General features: G+C 34.6%; 1 protein-coding gene across 3 annotated transcripts in view; it reads right to left on the reverse strand.

Annotated features, from left to right (window-relative positions):
* Nucleotides 1–350: 350 nt before the first annotated feature.
* LOC116653413 (uncharacterized) overlaps nt 351–20,221 on the reverse strand; it is a 114,102-nt gene continuing 94,231 nt past the window's right edge. Inside the window, exons 8-9 of one of the 3 annotated variants that reach the window (XR_014945261.1) lie at nt 14,137–14,162; nt 351–11,999 (exon numbers count right to left, since the gene is read on the reverse strand). The gene's annotated coding sequence lies outside the window, so the exon portion shown is untranslated. Of the gene's footprint in view, nt 14,163–20,221 lie in introns of all 3 variants that reach the window. The other 2 variants (XR_014945260.1, XR_004307191.2) reach the window with 2 other exon arrangements.

Raw genomic sequence — 20,221 nt, forward strand, 5'->3', positions numbered from 1 at the left:
TCTTTTTGGTCCTCCATAAGCACAGTTGATGTAATTTTAATTTTAGTCATGTCTCTGTGAAATAGAAAAATGTCTATGAGAGAATAGAAGAGGCTTTACTCTTTGTATCAGGGATTTTGTTAGATGTGGTGTTTTTTCGACATGGATCTCACTACACAAATCTTGCAGTTATTAGTAAATACTTCCCCACATAGGTTCATTCATTCCACATTCTCCAGTTAGAGACATTTATAAAATAAGTTGCTATTCAGACAATGTAATAAGGTAGCATTAAAGACAGCTGTTCCCTGCAGATAAATAGAGCCTGAAGGCTAAGGAATTGCTCGCTTGAATAAAGTACAAACTTTGTATTTTAAATGTGAACATGTTATTTGTTTATTCAAGTAGCATTTAATCCAACAATGACAACAATAAAACATTTTAATGTTATTTTTCCTTCACTTCAGAGACATAGTCTGCAAAAAGAAAGATGATTTATTGCCTTAGCAGTCACCTCCATTTTCTTTTCTTTGTTATGTCTGGTTAGCATCCATGGATCACTGCTATCTAAGAATTTCAACTGAGTAATCATTCATTCATTATCAACTTATGGGAAAACAGTTTCTTTACCTGTTGCTTTTTTTCAAACAGTCAACAAAATTGCCATGGGATTTTGGAGAATAATGACTTAGCACCAAGTATGTTCCTCGTTAAAATACAATCAGCCATTCATATCATTGTCTTAGATTCAATTTTGAAAAAGAACTGAAACTTTGCATGCCACAGAATGAACAAGAAAATGGTAACAGCTCAGTCATTAAAAAATCATTTGGTATTCATTGCAATAACATTAATCATAATGTATTCATTTGGCATTCATGTGGCTGTCACATGTAAAAGTTCAATTATAATGCACACTAGCTAATGAACATATAAAGTGTTACTGAATCAACATTACTGTGCAACATTTTCTCTCTTGAATTATTCATATACTTCAGGTTTAAAAATCTATCACCAGCAAGCTGTTAAAAAGCAGCAACGTATTATAAAAGACACATTTTGGAAGACTTGCACTTGAAATCTGTTCAACTGTCTGTCTAAACAAGTGCCCATGTAGCCTCTATCACTATAATATCTGAGTAGTTGGAGAGTTGCCCATGGCTTTCACACATACCTAAAACCATACTGTTAAAATGTGGTCCCATTATTTTCAACATGGACAGTACAGCACTACATATGAGTCCAGATGGAGTAAGGTAATTAACTTCCCATCATTTCATTGGGAACTTCTAATCACTTTTGAGTGTTTAGAAGCTGAGTTCTGGTCTTGAGTGTAGGGAGTGCCTCCTTGTGATCATAGCGGCATAAAAGGACTGTTAAGAAAGCAAATCAACCACAACTGGTAAGGACCTTGTCCTGCTGTGAGATAACCTCCACCTTTAAAATAAATAATCTAGAAAAGTCTTGGACACTAGGAGATACATGAGAGCAGAAGGCTAAGAGAGAGGAGAAATTCATCTACAAACATAACCTCTGAAAACTATCATCTTCTTACCTGACTCAGTCTTGGGTTGTGCAGCACCATCTCCCATCACCACAGGAGAGTAATCAACTCAAAAAATTATTAATTCAAACCCCACAGTAAGTGGTGAGTAATTTTTAAAATATTGAACAAACATTGCAGGTGGAGTCAAGGAATGGTTTGTTTAACAAAGGCTGATAGGAGCTTGATCTACAACTGCCTGCTCAGGAGCAGAGCTGATGTCTATGTGGTGCCAGGAGTCAGTAGTGTTTCAATGAGCTAGAACTCAAGTAGCCAACTCAAGACGTAGGTGAGACTGAGAGTTCAATGCATGATTTAAATTATTTCAAGGTACCTTTCCAGCTTGGAAGAAACCCAGGCTTCTCAGAAATCGCTGCTGTTTTGGCAATTTGGTAAATACAAACTGAAAAGAAAAAAAATAAGAAAGCAAAACTGAAGTAAATATGTGCTTTCCAGCTATCATTTAAAATATCACTGCTTTCTAGTCACCTGCCTCTTTTCACAAACTTTGTATGCATTGATTTTACATGATCTCTAACTTATAATTTTCCACATTGTTTTCATTTTTCAAGGTACATTCAATTACCCTCATTATTTTAACATGCATCCTACACATCTACTTCCTACAGCGTGCTTGTCTCATTTTTAAGGTCTATATTTTGAAAGGAAGAAAATGGATTCATACTCATCATTGTTGCATGGGGGGATGACAAGGAAAGTAGACTTAGCTTAGAGAATTATTCCTGCTATATGTAATTTTCCCACTCTGCTATTCACAGCAAACTTTTAATGTTAATGTACAAAAATCCCTGTTTCCAAATCTCTGTAGAAATCCTGAGAAGTCAGCATATTCTTTTTATCAAGCATGTAAGAATATTCTTGTATTCACTTTATTTATATCAGAGTTGTGCACAGGTAGCACACTCTCAGCTGTGTTTGCTTTGAAACTTATTTGGGCTTACTAACTAGCTAAATAGCATAAAGGGAAAGGGAATTCTCTCTGGCAGATATAACAGTCTTGTTTTTTTGGAGGTAACGCAAGTATTTATATGCAATTTCAGAAAATAGCACTAATAGAATGTTAGAGGGCTAAGACTTCTTGCTCTTAAAACGAGAGTCCCACATCAAATGAAAGTCAAGAAAACACCTGTGATATCTTATGTAATTCTCTTGTACACAAAACACATCAACTCCAATTTTAAAATAAGGCTAGAATATAATATAAAATATTGCCAGTATAAGAGGCGGCTTTGAGAATATTTATCTGTGGCCTCTAAAAAAAAGTCATTGAATCTTCCCTGCAAAATTTTCAGCGCACAAGATCTGAGAAATCTCTGAATTCCTGCTGTCAGGAGGGGGGGGTAAGGCTAGAGAGAAGTAGAGCTGCCAGAGCAGAAATACCACTACATTTTCTTGAGGATCTCTCAGCAAAAACAAAAGCCATTTGCATGCAGCAATGGAAGTACTGATTGCTAATTAGGTATAACAGGTAGATATTACCCATAATATGAAAATATATGGTGGGCTTTAAATAAAGGAGTCCTCATCATATCAACTACATTTTTTCCTTTTTTTTCAATGTATTGCTTTCTTGGAGAACATTTACCCTTTCACATCAGTGATTCTTTTGCCAGGTTCTATCTGTTAATAGTCCATAATTCAACACTGAGAACACTGAGAAAATTACTCAGCTTTGCAAATTCTCTACTCAGCAGAAATGCATTTGGTTTTTTGCTTTTTGGTTTTTTTCCAAAAATTAGAAAAGTGTTGTAATGTACTGAACTAGAATACAAATATAGCTGTTAGCATCTTAAAATGTTTTCATTTACTTACATCACAGAAAAAGTGGTCACATAACCAAATGCTACTCCCAAGTCAGCAACTCACACCTGTGATCTACGTTCCTATTTTATTACTTACAGATTATTATTTGTTCTAAATGCAATTCTCTTTTATTGTGATGTTATCAGTTACTGCATTTTGTTCCTTCAGTGCTTTTAGTTTAGGATAAATTACTCATTTGGTAAGCATTAAAATGAGGAAGATAAAGCTGGGTCGTAATATTTAATTCTAGAGGTTCATACTAGAAAAGCATATGCAGAATGCAATATAAGCCTCAGCATAGCAGGGTTTTAGGCTATTCTTCGCATAGAATTTCCTAGTAATCAAGGAGTTTGAGCATCTTATGTATTTTTAAATGAAATATGCATATTACCAATTGAAAATAATGGATGTTATGATTGGGAGAAGTGTATCACTTATATGTACTTCAACCCTTCAGCCAAACTCCTACATTACAGAAGATTCATTTTAGGCTAAATAGAAAAGTAGTTAAGTAAGGTAGAATTCTCCATCTTGTGCCTTCTGATAGCAATAAAATTTACATTTCTCAAACCTAAAATATGTTCAAACAGAATGGAAATGTGAAGTCCAGTTGGGATCACAGCAACTCCATTTAAGGATGTTCAGCTTTAGTTTCAGGGCTTTAAAAGTCTTATGAGCTATCTCACCATTTCTTTATATTGTTTTATTGAGTCCAGCTTTACAAAGAGTCAAAAGCATAGCATCTGGCCCAGATCTCATCTGGGCTCTCATGTGAGTCCCTGATGGATCCAAGCAGTGTGAATTGCCAAAACTCTTTGTAGAATAGCCCAGTCTAACCCAGCTTGTGTCTCCTGAAATCACATTGCGCGTGTAAAACCAACCATTTTTAATAACAAATATCAGTCTTATGTCTTCCTGTTGCTGATATCACTACAAGATCTCCCAGTAGAAGGACAGTCAGATGTTGAGACTGCATGCACATACACAGGGAGTCCATCCCTTGGCAAATGAAAACAAGTCTGAGGCTTTCACTAAGTGGCAGCACGAGCTCAGCTTTTCTCCTTTTTGTACTGTTACACTCTCCCAAAACTGGTGATTGATCTTCAGTCACCATTCATTTAGTTTAGATTTTAGGAGAGAATTTCATCTGCCAAGTATTGATTTGTGCAATATAGACATGTACATTCAAACTAGTTGGCTGGATTCCCTTTAGAGTCATTGGAAATAAGTAAGTTTAATTCATCTAACACTAAATTAGGACATCTAAATCTCTGCTGCCAAATCATCAGACAGCTCATAGGACAGTGAGGCAAAGAACCTATTTAATTTTCTAATAAGGTGTACTTTGTACCTGTTCTCTGCATAAATTGCCATCTTTTTTCCCTGTAACATTATTCTTTGTTCACTAATACATTAGACCATTATGTCTTTATTCTCTGTCCATTATTGGAATCTGTCAATAACAGTGAGATTCTTTGGGATGACATTAATAAAGAACAAAGACTGCCAAAGTCCACTCTCATTTTCAGTAATGATCCATGCCTTTTTAGATATCCTATTCTTCATTTATTCTTTATGTAACAATGAGCAACAGGTTTCATAATTTCTCAGGCAATATAGCTTTCATCTATATTTTATTCATTTAAACTCCTCTCATCTACAGGGAATACGCTACACTCATACAATACGTTTTAAGGGTCTATTGTTTCTGCATAGAGAATCAAGACAAATGACTAGAAAAGGCAGCTATACTTGGAGAACTTCTGTATTATACTTGGAGAACTTGCCTCCATAGAGTGGGCTTGTACCTAGAGACATCTGGATTCTTCTGTCTTCTCTCTAAATGTTTTTGATCTTCTATAATGCAGGGATAATTGTGCTTCCTTCCTTATTTAGGAAAGGACAGTGACCACATTTTACTAATTATTAAATAATTTGAAATGCACTGTATTAGTCAACTGAAAAAAAAAAAAAAGAAAAAAAAAGCATAAAAATCCATCTCTCTGGTTCCACTGAGAGTGTGAAATTGTACTTTGAAAAGCAATAATAATGCAAAATGCAGAACATTTAAAATATCTGTTTACCTTACACAGAAGAAAGAACAAATGCCAGACAAATTCTACCCCATTGTCTTCGTCCAAGGATCATCACTCTAAATCACCAAGATTAACTGATGTAGAATAATTCTTTAATGATGAAAGTGGCCAAGACTGACAGGAAGAGCCTTCAAACAGGTGCAGCTGAGCACTAGCTCACTACAAAAACAGGTGAAAGTATAACAGAACTCTGTGTCAGGTTGCAGCCTTATGGGATATAAAGCCTAAAGCCATTCTTTTAACCCATTTATTCACAGCTGTCCACTATGAAATGAATTAATCAAGACTGGATGGGGGCAGTATCATGCCACGAAATAATCACTCAGTTCAACTAAAATAAGCTTTTGGACTTTTTCTCTATATGTTATACGGCACAGTTTTCATAGATTTCTGCTTTCACTCTGTGTCTGCTGGGGAAATGTGATTACCTATAGAATTCTTCAAAATATCACAGATGTCATTGGATAAAATTCAAGCAAATATTAATATTTAATGTGCAATCCACAAAATATCAATTTTAATTACTACATTTGACATATTAAAAATCAATACTTAAGTAGTGAAAGATTCTGCTGTTTAGGCTGTACTCCACATGGATGATCATTTCTAAATTAAGAGATGCAAATTTAATCAATAGATTTAAAACTTTACATCACTTGAGGCACTTGAATTGCTTCTAATCAGCCTAGTAAAGTGAAAGCATCATTTAATTGTTGTTTTTTCCTTCTCTTTGAAAGACAACCTTACCTTCAGGCTGGATTTTGCTCAGAATTAGCCATATTATCTGCAGCTTTTGCTATTCTTTGTTATTCTTACCAATTAAAAGTGTATTTAAAAAGTCAAAAACAAATAGTTTTAAATCCCAGAGATCATTTCATCATTCATCAAAGCTTATGTAAAATCAACATCTTAACTGTTTGAGTTTTGATAAATAAACTTGGTATCATATTATTTTTGCTTTATAATACTGGCAAAGAACATAAGTAATTTGTTGTCAATATGAAATCTGCTTTTACGTAGTTTAATGAGTGCACTTGTCTGAATTGTAAAAAAAAAATATTAAAAAAATCTTATTTTCTGAGAATGTCTGTATGTATTTATCGTAGTAATACAAACTGCAAATTACTGAAAGTCAGAATTCCTTTCTTATTTTTAATTTTCCAAAAGAGATGCTAAAAATACTGCCCCTCACATACATCCAAATATCTTCAACATACCTTGAAATCCAGCTTATGTTCAATTTTAGTAGATTGGAATATCACAGCTTATGTCAGGTGTTTCTCATAAATGCTCACATATAAAAAGAAAAAAACACCATATGCAAGTTTATCCATGAGACAACATCAGACCAAATGTGGACTTCATGGCAAACACTTTTCTAGCAATGTGCATCATGGCATCTGTGAAACACTGGGTCACATCCAGTGGTGCAGAATTTTACAAGTGCAGCAGGCAGGCTTTTGTTCATCACTGGCAAAAATACATGGCAAATGACTGTGAAAAATAGAACTTCAAAGATGAGAATTTGCTCTATCAAGTAGTGTTAATGTGTTATTTGTATCAGTTGTAATTTCCATGAAAATAAATAGGAGGCATTACCTTCAGAGTAACCTACATATTACATATGAAGTTACATCAATACATCACTTTACATCAATATATACTGAAGACTTTCAAGGTAAATCTTTTTAAAGCACTAGTTGGACCTATATTTCTGTTAAAAGCGACAAATATAATGGAGGTAAGTGTGATGGTTTTATTGTTGTATTCTTTTTTCAAAACCTCTTTCTGGACAGTACAGTAGGAAAAGCACCATACATTCAAATGGAGCAGGATTACTGCTTTATAAAACTGAATATACTATTATCTAGCTATTTGTCATGAAAAGGTATTATGATTACATAAAGAAATTGTTTTGTAATGACCTTAAATGGTAATTCATGCACCAGAATTATTTAAATAACTACAAATTAAAGTTACTAGTATTATGTCTTCATTAAAAGTATGCTTCTGAGTCATAAGCAACAGGATATTTATGCTTCTGCGCTGATCTAAATTAAGTCAGTAATATCTTCTTTCCACAAATTTCAAGGACAAAAATAACGTGGCACATGCTATAAAAAAAAGCCTGGCATCACAACCAAGTCTGTATATTCTGTGATATATGAGTCACCCTCAGAGGAGTTTCTGGGACAAAATTTATTTGGGCACCGGAAGGAAGCAGAAATGATATTTCCTCTTTAAATGGGCACAGAATGTGCACTACAGTTGCACGGTTTCAGCATTGTGAGTACTACAACTTTCTAGAATTGAGCCAACAATGGGCACAGATCTCTAACGCTGAAGACTGCAAAAAGCAAATGGCATTAGCTATGAGGACATAATTAATAGAATATGCAGTATTATTCATGGTTTTTTGGTGTTTTTTTTTGTTTTGTTTTGTTTTTTGTTTATTGTTTTTCTATATATACAAGGCTGATAAGGATTCCAATTGTATTTTAGTGAACCACCCCTTTCTGTATAATATTCTGACCAGCTGAGCACCTAGAAATCTCAAGGCTATTGAAATCTTGGCAGAACCACTCATAGGTGTAGAATAGAATCTGGCAAACATATTTCCTCAAGCACAGGCCATTTGGATGCCAGATGCTAGAAGAAAAAAGAATGTATGCAAACGCATTTCAGTTTTATGTTGCAAGAAACTGCATTTCCAAATCCCCACACAGTGAAGGTTGCTGCCATTACAAAAGACATAGCAAACAGCATTTGAAGAAAAGGCTGGGGACATTACAGGCATTACACTGTGTAATACTCTTACCATCCACATTCAAAAGGGAAGAGATTTCAAACAAAACTGAAAAAGCAAGTACAGAAAGGTCTGAATTTTTAATTTGATTCAACTACTTTCTGTCACAATATTGTTCTTTGACAATGACAGTCAACTGTTCTTGGAAACTCTCAGCTACAGCCCAGCTGTTCCAGTAGAATATGGCTTGTGGCACTGCTTTTTCCATACTGTTCAGAATTTTGCAGAGATTACTTTTAACGTTATGTCTTTCCATTGTTTTTGAGGTCTGAAATAGTCATCTAGCTTGTATTCCTTCTTTTCTTATCCATCTGACCAGAATGATTCCCCATGAAGCATTCATTTGTTCTTGTTGTGTCAGTGCTTCACAGGCATTCTGTTAGAATTGGAAAATTTTTAAACTGTCATTTAATTCAAAAGTATCATCATTCTTTCCAGAAAGTGAATGTATAGCTCTGTAATAATTCATACTGCTTTTTGTTCTTGTAGTTTCTGATTCCTGTGCAATAGTTAAAATTAGGCAGGATCTTCTGTTTAACATCTTCACTGATGATCTGGATGAGGGTATTGAGTGCACCCTCAGCAAATTCGCAGACTAAGTTGGGAGGGAGTGTTGATCTTCCTGAGGGGAGAAGGGCATTACAGAGGGACCTGGATAGACTTGTTCGATGGGCCAAGGTTGGCATGAGTTTCAATAGGGCCAAGTGTTGGGTCCTGAATTTTGGTCACAACAACCCTAGGCAACCATACAGGCTTGGGGAGGCATGGCTGGAAAGCTGTCTGAAGGAAAGGGACCTTGAAGTGCTGATGGACAGTCAGCTGATGGACAGCCAGCAGTGTGCCCAGTGGCCAAGAGGGCCAATGGCATCCTGGCTTGTATCAAGAATCATCCTGCCCTTGTATTAGGCATTGGTGAGGCCTCACCTCAAGTACTGTGTTCAGTTCTGGGCAGCCCAGCACAAGAGAGACATGGAGGTACTGGAGCAGGTCCAGAGAAGGGCAACGAGGCTTGTGAAAGGCTTGGAGAATCAGCCCTATGAAGAGAGGCTAAGAAAGCTGGGGCTGTTTAGTCTGGGGAAAAGGAGGCTGAGGACCTTATCGCCCTCTTCCAGTACCTGAAAGGTTCTTACAGTGAGAGTGGGGCAGGTCTCTTCTCACTAGTGTCAAGTGACAGGACGAGGGGAAATGGCCTCAAGTTGCACCAGGGCAAGTTTAGGTTGGATATTAGGAAGAACTTCTTTACAGAAAGGGTAGTTAGGTACTGGAATAAGCTCCCCAGGGAGGTGGTTGAATTGCCATCCCTGGTTGTGTTTAAGAGCTGTTTGGATGTGATAATTAGGGATATGATTTAGTGTAGGGTTTTTAGAGTTAGGGTACTGGTTAGGCTGTGGTTGGACTTGATGAGCTTCGAGGTCTTTTCCAGCCTGGGTAATTCTATGATTCTATGAATATCCTATTTGTTAATAGTAAGATCACTCAATACTATCTCTACAGTCTTAACAATTGCATTCAGGAATCTATATATTACCCCTAACTGGCAGCCTATGTGTTTTTCAGTGATTTTGTAGAGACTAAAATGCCAATTATTTATTTATTTTACTAGATAATGTATGAGCAATCAGTTATCCTCTGACCTCGGATCCCTTAGGCCCTTCCCATCTGTCAGATTTCTCTGTAACTACACATGTTCCTTCACTACATCAGTCCAATGCACTAGACATGTACATATCCTTTACAAATACAGTGCTGAAACAAAAACAAGAAAGGTGCTGCATCTAAAAGACTCACCCCAGTTTTCCATCCTTGACAATCCTGTAGAGCTTCACACAGTTACATACATATATATATATGTGTGTGTGAGAACAAAATATGTTCTTTCTTTGATATAAATGAAAGCTTGAATTCTGCTCATTAAAGCAAACAGATCCTTACAATGAGGCAGGACCTCACAGCATCTCCTGTGTCTGAGTGGTAGACACACCATAAACATGATTTGTCAGGGTTGTTTTTTTCCATTTCTTAACTGACTGAATAGGTAATTTTAATGAAATACTGAGTAATTGGACCACATTAAAAGGTTAAATGGGGAGTTTCCTGGAAACATTTTCTTTGTGTATTTACACAGGATCATCTGAAGCATAAATATAGTCCCTGGATGGTTAAGTCGCATTGCAATGAATTTAATTCAGTCAGTCATGTTCACAGATGACATACATATTTTGCACATATAGGGCCATTGGGGTCAACAAAGAGAAGTCGGTTTACACCTGTTTAGGATATAGCAAAATGTACAGAAGATTTTTTAATTTTTTTTTAATTTTTTTATTTTTTTCTGTTACAGTCAAGCTGAATTCTAGAGTTTCGTAGGTAAACATTGTTTTTATTATGGTAGAGGGTCTTTCCACAACAAGGGTGCATAACATAGCAGAACATTACTTGTAGACTTCTTTCATTTCTAATATGGGTAAAAGACATGAAAAAAGTTGACTAGTTATTGACTTCTTCTCTCCCAAATTCAAAGCAAACTCTTAGATGCTTTCCTGATATTTTAGAAAATAGAAGTGAATGGGGAAATATATCTTTTTAAAATAAAACAATCTGGAAACTATATATATGCAGTTGTAAACATATTTGCATGAGAAGTTCTAGGAAGAGCAATGACTCAGGTTCAGTGAGAATGATCACAGTGAGTGTTTGATTTTTCAGGGTAACTTTTGTATCTTACCTGATTTTCATTTCCATTCTAAGACTCAAGATTTTTTAAAAGCAATTAAATAAAATGGTTACAAATAGATTTTGAAAGCATTGTGTTTTTAAATTGGGAAAACAAACAAACAAAACCCTACAAAAATAATAGCCTTATGTGACTTGAGGAAGACTTGTAAATCAAATCGGATACAGGAGAACTGCAATAGGTGGAAAGTACCAGAAAAGGAGTCTTGACATAGCAAAGTTTTAAGAAATAATAGATCTCGCAGAGACAGTATGCCACTTAACAGACACACCTTTTAAGTTTACTTATAGAAAAGTTATGTACCAGTACAAGACACATGCACAAGCATCTGTTTTTCAACATGTCATTCAAATTGCAGATTGGTACATACCTACTCTTCTTTTTTTTCATTCATTGCTTCAGGATTCAACTACATTTCCCTTGATATACTTGGATAATAAAACGGTTAGTGGTAATTATCTTAATGATTTCAGCATGAAGATTAGTAACCCTTGTAATTTTTATTCTTTCCAGTATAAATTAGTTTACAAGTGCTCAAAATACCTGTTAAGCTGCCAAGGCTGTGTACAGATTTTCAGTATTCAAATTAACCTTTGACTTTTGAACAAGAATGCTTATATATAAAAACTGCAGCTTCTTTACTTTTTTAGTAGGAGGCAATTGTAATTGAAAATTGTTGGGAACAGACTCCAGAATGGCAAAAGGAATGAAAAATAAACAAACAAGCAAACAAAAAACAACCATACACTACAAATCAGCAGAAAGTCAGTTTCATTTCTTCCTAAAGTAATTTTATCCTTTACTATTATTATAATTACTGTAGAATTACATTATGTATGTTTAACATATACTAAACGTAATACAACGATGCTTAATGTAAAGCGTATTTATTAATGAGTCAGTGAAAGTCCTTGATTTGACACCATTCAAAGGCACCCACTTAACTTGAAATTCCTGTTGCAGTCCCTCTATTCCACGAGTCAGATAAATTCTGCTGAAGTGGGAGGATTAGTAACCCTATAACAACAAACACATTCAGTAGTGACACTAAGTCACTTACATAGTCCTAGCCTGTTTATAAAAAAATCCACTAAGAAATGACTTTTGCCTGTATGATAATCAAAATACAATAGATGCACATTTACACAGAAAAATATTGTAAAGCAATCAAACACTATTCAAAAAGGCTGGTAGAAATATCTTGTTTCGTTAGTTCAAGTGTCTGTTTTTGATGTCTACATTCCAACTACACAGAAAATAAATAGTACAGGTCTATATCTAGAAACTTTTTCAAATAAGAAAAGAGTTCTAATCCATTTTTTTTCTGGCACAAATCAAGACACAGGGTATAGTTCAATGAATAAGAATATGAAGTCTATAAATGGAGAGAAAAGTTTGAGTTAACATTCAGATTTCCAGCCACAATCAGATGTAAAACTTATAGCAGCCTATCTGTCTTACAAGTCTGCTTTGCCCATCCTTGTGTCCAATTGACATACTTGATTTGTCAGTAACTAAGTAACAGCTTGAAAGACATTCTTCTTTTCTTGTCAACAGGAATCATTCTTGTAATATCTCCAAGATGAGATTATCAATGCATAAATACAATGCATATGTCCATTTTTATTGTTTTTAGTCAAATCAACATTCATTTAATGTCTATGAGTAATCACATACAGTTATCTGCAAAATACATTTTCAGCAAAATTGTTTTCATTCTTTTCACTTTATCTAGTTTTTATTATTTTGTATTTGTCAATAATATATGATTTATTCACTATTCATGACATAAAAACAAAATGGAGGAAACTCTCCTCTTATTTTTTTCTGCATTCTCAGTCACTCTGTGCAGTTTTGACAACCATCTGCTGAGATTAGACTCCACATCTTCCTCCTGTTCATCCGTGTCACATTAAAATATTGACAGAAACAGTTTCTTCTGGGAAAATAAAAACTTAATAGGTAAGTGGAAGCTCTATTCAGTTTAACATTAAAATTCTAATGTACTCTTACAACCTGTGTTGTATTTATTTATCTGACCATTTGAAACTGAAAAATTAAAGGGTAAAGCTCCAGCCCAAACACTGGATTTTACAGTGGGATTCAGGCTATACCTAATATATAGAAATTAATGTAAAGCTTTTGGAAATAGCAAGTAGCCTACGTGATGAAAATCTCTAGGTGAAAAACATGGCAGGGGAAGTCCAGTCTCTTCAGCAGTAATCAAAGGGATCAAATGACAGCATTGCCCACACCCAGATTTACAGTAAAGGGCAGACAAGGCAAACAGGCTGTAAATAACTTCAGTATTTCTAAAACAAAGGATGTGGGCAGATAGGTAAGCCAGTGATTTGTCCTTGGGACTTGTCTGGGGTTTAATGTCATGAAAGGACATGAAAACCATTTGACATGAAATGAGAAGTGAGAACAATCCGTGCTCTGTTGACTATTTTCTTCACTATGAGACCAGATGCCTTTCCCAGTGGTATTTTTCCAGTACATTATCACATATTTGCCCTACATTCTTTGTCTTCAGCTTTGTAATCTTGCATTTAGCCTTTTTAAAATCTGAGCTGCTTTTTTGTTTTTTTGTGGGATTTTTTTTGTTTGTTTGTTTGGGGTTTTTTTTTTTTGGTTTTTTGGTTTTTTTGTTGGTGTTTTTTGGGGGTTTTTTTTTTGTTTTTTGGTTTTTTTGGGGGTTTTTTTTTGGTTTTTTTTTTCCACAAAAGAAGCACCATAGAAACCAAATTAATCCAATGTCTCTCTATGTAAGAGCTACCATCATAATTATTTACTGTTCAATCAGCTGTGCTGCCATTTGTACATTTTCTCAGTAATAAGTCCATATATATTCTTCCAGATTTTTGCTGATGTGTCTAACAGCACTAAAAGAGGTCAGTAAGGAATCCCATTAGAAACATCCACAGAGGATAATGATATAATATTATCTAATGTGCTTTTTGTTACCTACTACTTAAGAAATGTGACTGAGAACCTTAGTCTTTTAAGGCTGCTTCTATTAACCCTGTCTCCAACTTCTAAGAGGTGCTGAATTTAAGAGAAAATATTCAAATATTACTCTATTTAATAAATAGAGTAATTATGATGGCTAATAGAATACTTAAGAGATTTTGCAAATTACTTTTATACTTACAGACAGAAGTTTATCAGAGGAACTCACTGAAAAAAAAAGAAAAGAAAAAGAAAAAGATTAAATTGATTACCCCAGATTAGATGGGGATGATGGTAACAATGTTAACTTGAATCATAGCTTCATACTGGTTTCAGAGAACCACAAAGAATTAAATTAGCTACTCTTATAGTCTTGTTCCTGAGAAAAGGAGAGAGAAAAATAAAAATGATATCAAAAAGCAAAGGCAAACTGGTTGTTGCTACTATATGAGATTTGATCAGAAAGCTCTATCAATTGTCTGTTTATTTCCTACATGAACTTTGTCCTACTTATTGAAGAATGAACCACTGAATAATAAGCCTAAATAATGGAGGTGGACAGATTTTTAATATCTACTGAATGCTTCATTTTTACTGGACTTTCCACAGTAGAAGAGTAAACAAATATGAGTGCTTTTAGCTGACTAATTAAAATCTTGATTTCTGGATTTTTTAACAGTATTTTTTAACATATTATTTTTGAATAGAATGTCAGTTATGATAAAAACCTTTCAGAAATGCTGCACTAGTAAGTTCACAATATAAGGCCAAATATTGTTATTTGATCACTTCTTCAAAAATCAATATACATATTCTATTACCAGTCTAAGAAAAAGAACATTGGTATAGAGTTTAGGAAAAAAAAAACCTTTCAAGTTTTCTCATGCAATATATGTAACAAGTCTTTAGGTAAATATTTAATATTTCTTAAGATTTCTTCTGAAGACTGATTCAGTCTCTGAAATATCAGTGGTTAAGAGCACAGATAAAAGTATATAATAAAATGCTTAATCACTGTTTTGAGTAAAAAGCTCAAGGCAACTTTTATTGCGGAAATGTTCTTGCCTTTCCATTAAGGTTTCCCTCTTCTGAGCAGAAGGGGATAGGGAGGAGGAATTATTATTACTGATTTAATTAAGCTACTAAGATTTCTGGTCCAGTCCAATGGGAAATGACAAATTTGAGACTGCAAATTGGATGTAATCATCTCATATCATTACTATTTTCATCATGAAAATAAATCAATTTTGTATATTTTCTATTTTCATTACCATATTTGTCAGAAGAGGGAACTATCAAAATTCTAATAATACCTGATGTGCTTTGGTAATTATGGTACTATGCTCATACTTTGACATTTACAATCCTGCATATGATTTGCTGGCCATTCCACTCCTCCTTGTCAGGTTAATAAGGGTTATAAACATGGAATCAGCTAGTTGATCTACAAAATGTAATTGCACTATTTCATCCCTTTTCCAGTTTTCAACTATAGTTTGAAGGGGGGGATATAAATAGAAAATTAAGCTGAGATGTACTGACATAAGTACACTTTTAGGTATCAGACTTTCTTCTTGTGCACTGAAGTGAGTTATATATAATAAACGTTGAATTGTATCTCTGAATATCAAGTTAACATTCATAGCCAAAGATTGGGGTTTTTTTGTTGTTGCTTTTGTTTTTTTTTCTGGAAGCAGACAGAATGAATGTGCTAATGAAATCTAATCACAGTTACACGCACTACAATCAAATATATTTTTGTGTTTACACATACTAATATTGTTTCAGTTGATTAGTGAGAATATCTTGAATTGCAAAATTCTATCAAAAGCAAAACATAAAATCAGAGTTCAAAATGGAAAGTTATATGCTACTGTAACACTATGTTCCAGTGCTCTCTCCCTCGGCAAAATAACAAAATAATAAGAACATCAATTTTTAAAGTATCCCAAATGTCTCTGAGCATAAACCAAAGCAAAGAATTTCAGCAACTTATGTACACTTGGAAGAAACAACCTGTGTCCAGTGTCAAGAGAGCTCTACCTTCTTTAACCTTAGCTGGACATGCCTGTAGTGCTGTATTACTTACACAGTTGACGTATCTGCTATGTTTCTTTTTGATGATTGCAATTACACTGATTCAGACATTTTTACTTCTGTATTCTATGTATATAATTCATAGGCAAATCTGAAAGCCAAAATGGCTTAAAGGCATCTGTGGTGCCTGTGGAGCCTTTGTGACTGCCCTCCTTCTTCCAGGGTTGTGGATTAAGAAAGAATATGAAGCTGATGCAGAAAACTGTCAACTGGCATCCAGTTCTATACCAGCTGAAAGCCTTGGTTCAAGTTTTCAGTTAAGGGATCAAGCTCCAGCTACATAAGAGAATGCATTTTGATCTATAAATCACAGAAACAGTGATATTTTTCAGGGAACACTGAAAGTGAAGATCACAAAAGCCAGAACAAAGCATGCAAGAGCCAGGCGGAATGCATTTTCTTTCTAAAGAGAGACAGCTCTGAAGGAATCTTCTGTCTTTCAGAGGACACCAGATAGAGCAGGTCTGATTGCCTTTCAGAAGCATCGTATGGCCCCATTTTAAGTGATGATGCATTTTTGATCTCTAGCTCAGTAATCATCCCAGAAGACCTCACCAACTGCATGCAAGCTACAAATGAATATCCCCAGTCGTAATAAAGTTTTGGCCTCAGAAAGGCAAAAACATCAAAGTTTTCATAAATTCTATGAGTTATTAAAATGTTACAGAGGTATGTGAAGCCAAGTGCTCCTTATCTACCACTGTCTTTTCGATTAACACCAATGAGCAAAATTTTTTTCCTTGAGCTTTAGAACAAAATGGGCAGTCTTCAAGATCAGAAAATAAGAAGAGACTAGGTAAAAAGTCTGCAGGAAGACTCAGACAGCTGGATGCTATTTGCAAAACTACTTGGCACTTAAACTAAAGTATTCCTACAGAATTCGAGATTCTGCAAGCAACTTTTATAAGTGGTCCCTAAGAATTTCACTAAGAATTAGTGCAGATACTTACCATCGTATTGGTTTAATTAGTTTAATCCACATAAAGGCAGTACCCTTTGCAGTTTCTCAATGATATTCATATATTCTTTCTTCCTGTTTAAGGATTAAATCCCTTCCGTACCCCAAAATTAATGTAGATGCTCATTAGTCTAGAACTTTCCAACACACATTCTCAAATTATAAAATCTACAGCTTCAAGCAAATGCCTATAAAGAAAGAGCAAATTATGGTGAAGAAAGAAATGGCTATACAAACAGTATTAGATAAAATGGTTGTTTTAGTGGCTACAAGTAATCATGTTCAGTTTCTATGAAAAGGGCTCCAACTGGATAGAAAATCTGATAGTTGAAAGAAAAACATGTCAAATTATTTTTAGTAGATATATTTATCATTTAGAGATTTTAAACCAAATTTTAAAAGTCTTTAGAGAAAAAAAAAAAAATAGTTTCACTGAAATTTAAAGCAATATTGCCAGTGACCTTAATAAAGTCAGTGGGTGTCTAACATGATTCTGTACTGTTGGGCTTATTATTTTTCTAGACAAAAGGCAAGATCATATCTGTAAGTCACATAGCAGATTTGTATCTGTTAGGGAACAATAGTACTAAGTAAAAGTATTAGAGCTAGATTGCCGGAAAGATTTGGATTCTTCTGAGGGCATATGAACTATGCAAGTAAAATATGCATCTATCACCTTGTAGAAAAGCTTTTCTGTGACTCCATTAATAGAAATAATTCTCATAAGTAATGCCTTAGTTAATTCTAGCAAACAACTACATTTCCTTTTAAGCAATTGGGAAATTCAGAATTTGTAAGCTAGGTAGTGCTGCTTTCTGTAAGCATTCTAAACTACCAGAAATTCATTAGTAACATCCTTTTTCTCTGGGGCCCAAAAGCTCTGAAGGCAAGTACTAAATGCTTCCATTTTTAAGCATTCAAAACATAGTCACAATATGTTCCATACTTACTAATTCACTTGTTTGATGGTCACTGGAAAGCAGATGTTAGAGCTTCCTTGTAATGTAAACATCTGTGTTAGCTGTGAATAAGTAAAGCTATAATAATAATAATAACAATAATACCAAATGAACATATATGAATGAAGAATATTGAATATTAATAATAATAATAATAATAAACCACCACCAACAGCAAAAAACCTTCAAAGAACTTAGGAAAAAGTAACCTGCTTGACATAACATATTTTTGCAGAGGTGATATGAATGCTAATTCTTTCCAGGAGATCTGAGGAAGCCTCAGGCTATATTTCCAGACGGTATATTCCAAAAGAAAAAAAAATTGCAGTTACATAAATATGTGTAGATTATTAGTGGTTGCCAAATACATGCATTTGATATTTTTATGATCCAACTGTTCTCCATTAAGCCAGCAGACAGTGATATTTTTGTTCTGCAGAGAAAACCATAACAGACCAAATAAAATGCTTTATACAGCAAAGCTGTTCTGCCCTTAAGGTACAGAGATTTTCCATATTGTTTTCATTTGGAAGTTTATTTGGATTATGAACCGCCTGCTGACACTGATACCTCTACTCTCCCTCTCCCTTTCCAAGTCTTAAATCAAATAGTTGGGTCAGCACTTGTACTTTTACTTTGATTATGTGAAGTCCCTGTGGAAAGTTACAGTGCAGTCTGAAACATTTCTATTTTATGGTATGCTGTGAGCTTACATATTTGAATGCTTAATTTACAGATGTGCTTAGGGAAGTGTTGATGCAAAGAAACCAGCTATTCATACATAACCCAGATCAAAGTAGTACTTCTCCAAAATATGTATCCTATTGTGCCAGCTAAATAATTTATACAAAATCATCCCCAAAACATCTGTAAGTAATTTAAATTAAAATTTAAAAGTCATGGCTAACTTCTGCATTGCTTAGCCTTCCTGTTTGATTTTTGTGAGCAAATGACTCCACACCCTACTGAGAGTACCTGAAATCATGCTCTCAGAGCCCTGTAAGAGGAGGCCAGCAAGCACAGCCTGATATATAGGCAAGATGGAGGGAAGTCCTGGCTGTGCTTTTAGCTGACCAGAAGCTCCATACAGCATCAAACTGAAGCCTGTGTGCCTTTCCTCTTAGCTGCTTTACTGGATTGCTTTGAGGAAGAACAAACAGCAGAGACATAATTTTTAAAGTAAATATTGCTGCCAGACACTTTTTAATGCTGAAAGATGTTCTGAGTAATGATTTTGATTAAGTTAATATTCATATAGTGTTAAAAGTTGTGCTCAGCACTTTAGGATTGCTCAGCACTTTAGGATTGCTCAGCATGCCAGATTAAGAAATTACCATAAAAAATGAACAGATTTTAGTGAGACTGATTTTAGTGAAGGACATTCTTTGGGAGTCGCAACTATAAGTTACTGCAGGACAGAGTACAGTCCACCAAGCACAAAGAAGGGCCAAGTAGGAAAACACAGCAAATTATGTAGAATTTATGAACAAGTTTGAAATGTCAAGATGTTTTTCAACAAGCTCTTTGATGGACAGATAAAATAGTTGAAATTTACTGTGGTTTTAAATGTTCTAATAACTGCAGTATGTCAGGTGGATTCTCACATTTGCTGTGAAGCAGACTTCAGTTACATGGCTTTTCTGAAAATAAGGAAGAGGAAAATAAAAGCAAAGAGTTAGAGCTGACATATCAGTTATGGACCAGAGTATACCTTAAGCTAATATTGATTTAAATACTTCTTTTTCTCGATATTCTATTTCACTGTCCTGTTACAAACAGAATGACTCCAAATTACTTCAACATATGTCTTTACCTCATACTTTTAACCCTACATATTTTAATTTTTAATTGAAGCTGAAAAGTAGAATTGCAAGATGCCACAAAAACAAACAAACAAACAACAACAACAACAACAAAAAACCACTATCTTGTATGCTCTTTTCCTCGTGAACTCCCCCTGACTTCAATGAAATTATTATTATTACTATTGATTACTAGAAATTACTATTGCCATCTTCTGGTGCAATTGAAAATTGGAAGTTGTTCTCATTAAAACATCTGTTGAGATTGCTGATGCTATCTAACAATGAAAATGGCACTGTCTCTTTAGCATCATGCATCAAGTGCATAATAGGGAAACTTTTCCTGTGTAGGCTGCTCTGAATGTAATGCCTTCTATTTATTTCATTCCATGGAAATTACAACAGATGCAAAGAACAAAATACATTATTTGATAGAGCAATTTCTCAGCTAAAAAAGACTATTTTTCAACA

This window comes from Coturnix japonica, chromosome 4 (genome assembly GCF_054131305.1).
Source record: "Coturnix japonica strain WE chromosome 4, WE-NBRP24, whole genome shotgun sequence".
NCBI lineage: Eukaryota > Metazoa > Chordata > Aves > Galliformes > Phasianidae > Coturnix > Coturnix japonica.